This window comes from Bidens hawaiensis, unplaced genomic scaffold, assembly GCF_021521415.1.
Source record: "Bidens hawaiensis isolate Kalapana, Puna unplaced genomic scaffold, B.hawaiensis_p1.1 tig00014937_1, whole genome shotgun sequence".
Lineage (NCBI taxonomy): Eukaryota > Viridiplantae > Streptophyta > Magnoliopsida > Asterales > Asteraceae > Bidens > Bidens hawaiensis.
The window spans coordinates 200979-205979 of NW_027492327.1; the positions used below are offsets into that span (position 1 = coordinate 200979).

General features: G+C 47.5%; 1 pseudogene across 1 annotated transcript; it reads right to left on the reverse strand.

Moving 5' to 3' along the window:
* Positions 1-216: 216 nt before the first annotated feature.
* On the reverse strand, positions 217-1666 carry LOC143548194 (chalcone synthase 3 pseudogene; annotated as a pseudogene). Its single transcript, XR_013137904.1, has 2 exons — positions 1459-1666; positions 217-1384 (listed from the first exon to the last, which is right to left on the reverse strand). The product of XR_013137904.1 is annotated as a chalcone synthase 3 pseudogene (transcript).
* Positions 1667-5001: the final 3335 nt, after the last annotated feature.

Sequence of the window (5001 nt, forward strand, 5' to 3'; positions counted from 1 at the left end):
ACTTATGTGCCTACTGCCTAGCCCTTATGACAAATAAGTTATAATTAATGTCGAACCAAATTTAGTCGACATTGCTGGCTAGAGTTTAATTTGGAGCCTAGCCAAGCCAAATTGGATTGAAGTGAGTCGATCTCAAGCTAGCCTTGGCTCAACTCAGCTGGTTAAAATCCTTGGCTTAGCCTTGTTCTAGTTTACAAAAGAACTAGACATATGATATTCATATAATGAACAGTACATCATATCATATAAAGAGTACGTGCAATCGTAAGTGTGTCCATGCAATAAGAAATTAAACGAAATAACTTGCAATAATGCATATATTGAGATTATAAAAACATTGTTTAATAACCGATCGTTATTAACTATGAATCAAAGTACGTTGTTTGGGGAGCAGCAGGGTTTGCTATGTAGCACAACTGTTTCAACCGTCAAACCCGGGCCAAATCCAAACAAAACACCCCAATCTAAACCTTCACCGGTGGTACTTGTTCCATCCTTGAAAGATGTATTTCTCATCTCATTCATGATGAACACCACACAAGCACTAGTCATGTTTCCATATTCACTTAGAACGTGCCTACTGGCCCTCAACTTGTGTTTATCGAGGTTAAGTTTTAACTCCACCTCGTCAAGTATTCGTCTAGCACCGGGATGGACAATCCAAAACAGCGAATTCCAATCACTTATTAGGCCTAGTGGATCAACTGCTTGCAATAATGCATTCTCTATATTCATGGAGATCATGTCAGGTACATCCTTGTCCAAGTAGATTGTGAGTCCTTCCTCCTTCAAGGGTAAGGTTACTGCCATCTCAGTGTCTGGTATGATTGTTTGATTTGCAGAAACAATCTCGAATAACGGATTCTCAACCGACAAATCTGGATCGGAACCAACAATGATTGCGGCAACTCCATCCCCAAAAAGAGCTTGGGCCACCAAAGAACCAATGTGGTTCTCACTTGGTCCACGAAAGATACTAGCCATGGTCTCTGAGAAGACAACAAGGACACGAGAACCCTTATTATTTTCAGCAAGGTCCTTGGCTAGACGAAGGACCATACCCCCTCCCGAGCAGCCTTGTTGGTACATCATGAGTCTGTTGACCGATAGGGATAGGCCAAGTAGCTTGGTGAGTTGATAGTCAGCACCTGGCATATCGAGTCCCGAGCTGGTGCAAAAGATGAGATGGGTGATTCTATATTTTGGGAGTCCCCACTCCTCGATGGCTTTTATAGCCGCTTCTTTACCAAGCTTTGGGACTTCGGTGATCATCAACTCTTGGCGTCTATCCAAGGATGGACTTTTGAACTCGCACACATTCGGGTTATCTTTCAAAAAATCTTCTGTAAGAAGCATAAATCGTTTTTTATCATTGTTTTGTCACCTACAAGTGCAATACTGCATGTGTTAAACAACAATGGCATGATTTAAGTGAAGTGGTATGGAATAAATACTTACAAATGCGTTTAAACTTGTCTTTAAGATTAATCATATGCTCATTCTTTGTAACACGAAAATAGTAGTCCACATAATCAGCCTGATTCTAAACATTTGGAGGAGTTGCGGTGCCAATAGCAAGAATAGTAGCTAGACCTTGTGCCCGTTGGCTCTCTCGAATCATTTCAACCTTACAAAACGATGTCATATTTTTTTAAATTTAGGCTATTGAAGCTGAAGAGGTAGGTCCCAGCAGAGACCAGTTGGTCCCGCAAGACTCACCTTGAACAGGGACGTCTGCGCAAAGGCCATCTGCTCCCGCAGGACCCACCATGCTCATAGAATCTTACGTGCAGTACGCAAGCTGTACACGCAGGGAAAGCCTCCCAATGGTGAAGTACCCCGCCTGTTCCCGCAGTTGCGGATACAAGCCATCAGGGAAGGCTACCCGCAGACAGCAGGGCTACACGCACAAGGCAATAGCTACTTCAGTAGTCACATGAAGGAATGAGCAAGGCGGGAACAATCCCGCCAAAATGAGCCAGTCCGTATGATTCTGAAAGATCTTTTGTACTATACCTACCAAGGTATGGATAGGACAGACGATCTGACCAGAACAACCCATGAGCCAATCACAGGGTGACAGCTCACCGACAACAGTACGAGGAGGAGCACCCTCTAGTACTGTTTGCCACTATTAGCCGCTGCCTACTCACCAACTCTTACTGAGGGGCGTGCGTAGTCTACAGTTGGTAGAATAGTGTTACTGTTGGCCGTAACCTATTCACCAACCAGCATGGCCTGCGTATAATCCACAGTAGGTGGGACGTGCATAATCTACAGTTGGTGGAATAGTGCAGCCGACTTTGTTACTGTTGGCCGTAACCTATCCACCAACCAGTATGGCCTGTGCATAATCCACTGTTGGTGGAACAGGAATACTATTCAGCCGGCTGTACCTTCTAGGAAACCTACCTTCGGCTATAAATACTCCAACATCTTGGAATGGTAAGATCATCTGCTATCCAGTTATCTAGCAATCTCTTAATATACACTTATATTCAGAGCAATCTAGTCTGATTCTCACGCCGGAGGGTGGTCACAAGGAGGAACCCCCCCCCCCCTTCTCAGTGACGAGCTTACGGTGTTTGTTTTGCAGGTCCCCTGAAGAACAACCGTCTCTGTTGGACCTCATTCTCGTGGGAAACATTACTTAACCCCCAGATTGTCTATAATCTGTCCAGGGTTCACTTAGTGTTTCTTCATTGGCGCCATCCGTGCATAAAAGCTAGAACTATTTTAGTTTTTTCACAATTTCTGAAGAAATGGTTAACGTTACTCCGGTCCAAAGGCCAGTAACCGACCAAGAAACCCCGGTAACGACCCCAGCAACTGGGGGGAACACCGGCGGTTATACAATCCTTACGAACACTACCCCGACTACCCAAGCCGGGGCAAGTGCAGTAAATATTCCACTGGGGTTCACCGATACCCAGCTGGAAAAACGAACGAGGGTCCCTCGCCAAACACTAGATCAAGTGAAGGCGTGGGCCGAAGCACGGCAAAGAGAATTCCAAGCCGAATTGGATGAACGCTTGCGTTCAGCTCAACAGGCTGACGAATTCGGCAGTACTCGCCAACACCTCAATATGAGCAGTGACTGCGAGTACTCAGACGAGTTGGAGTCCGATACCGACGCAAACCCTCGCCATAAGGCGAAAGGGAAGCGTAAGGAAACGGACGTCCAACCAAAAAGGAATTTGGGGAAGCTTTTAAACCAATCGCAGAAAGAAACCCGCGTGACTTCTCCAAAACCTTTAGACCAACTGCTACAAATGCAGGAAAGTCAAAATTCGCAAGGGACATTGCGGAAGCAATCGCCCCGAGAAGTGCCAAACAGATGTCCAACATTGGCACTTATGATGGTCTATCCGACCCAGACGACCATTTGAACAGGTTCATTGCGGGGGCTACCGTCAGCAACTGGACGGAACCCACGTGGTGCTACATGTTCCAGATGACTCTGGTCGGAGCGGCCAGGGCATGGTTCGATCGTTTACCGATCCACCACATATATGACTGGGCGGACTTTCAGAACAAGTTCAGCCAGCACTTCAGCCAACAGAGGAAGTACACTGAAGAGCAGTGGACGATCCTCAACTGCGTGAGAGAGGAGGATGAATCTTTACTAGACTTCATCACTCGCTTCAACTCCAAAAAGCTAAGTCTCGGCAACATAAGTGAGGATCTGGTTCGCGCCGCCTTCATCCAAGGCGCCGAATACCAGAACTTATCCGCACATTGACGGGTAAGGATGGCATGCCATCAACATGGGATGCCATCATGACGGCGGCAAAGCGCTTTGCCGAGACGGAAAAGCAACTGGGAAGGGACCTTCCCCAGAGTACACACCTCTACACGCAGAGGACAAGAGAGAACAATGTCCGGATCGCCCGGCAGAACAAAAAGAGGAGGCTAGGTATTTGGCAGTCAAGGGTAAACTTTGACACCTCATCCAGCTCTCGCCCTCTTGTTGGCGGAAGAGACAACACACACCCTTCAAACCGAAAACACCGGTGGACGCCACTCACGAAGAGCGTCACGGAGATATTTTCCACGGAAAAATTGCCATGGCCAAAAGCCCCATTGATCCGGCAGAAACCTAATGCGGATCAAAGCAAATCCTGTGATTTCCACGGGACAAAGGGTCATGGTACTGAAGAGTGCACATCCTTGAAGGATATTGTTGAGACATTTGTCAAGGATGGAAGACTTGCACATCTCGTGGCATCAATCAGGAAGGGAGGAAGGAATGACAACCGGTACAGAGGTAACGGACGAAAGCCCGTCGACATCAGCATCAACATGGTTCATGGCAAGGTCAGAGGAAGAAAAAGACGAGTGACAGAACCATGCGCGTGGAAGGAAGCTGAGGTGCGCTTCCCGCGAGTGCCAGGAGGCCCCAGCAAAGAAGGCCCCATCGTCATCAGAAGCCAGCTGGGGCATTACATCACTTCCCGCACTCTTGCTGACAACGGCGCTTCGTCGACAGTGATGTACAGGCAGTTCTTTGATAAGCTGGATGATGAAGACAAAGAACGCTTGGAAACGGTCTACGCTTCAATGGAAGGGTTTGACGGCAGTACAGAAACCCCCCTGGGTATCCTATCTTTCCCCGTTACTCTTACCGATGGGAATCATTCACGCACAGAAGACGTGGATTTTGTCGTGATGAAAAAGCCACACCACACGTACGACATCCTATTCGGAAGAGACGGGATGGCAAGATTCAACGCCGTGGTATCTTCAGTCCACGGCATGATGGGATGGCCAACAGCTGAGGGTGTAGCGATGATCACTGGCATTCCCCAGGTATGCATCGCATCTGTCTCATCTAAACCCAAACCGAAAAAGGCTAAACCAACCATCACAGAACCGGAAAAATGGGCCTTCAATGGCAAATACCCCGACCAGGCCGTTACCATTGGACCAACAATCGTTGATCCCACCCACACCCTACTCAAACGCTTACTGCAGAAAAACGCTGACATCTTTGCGTGGGCA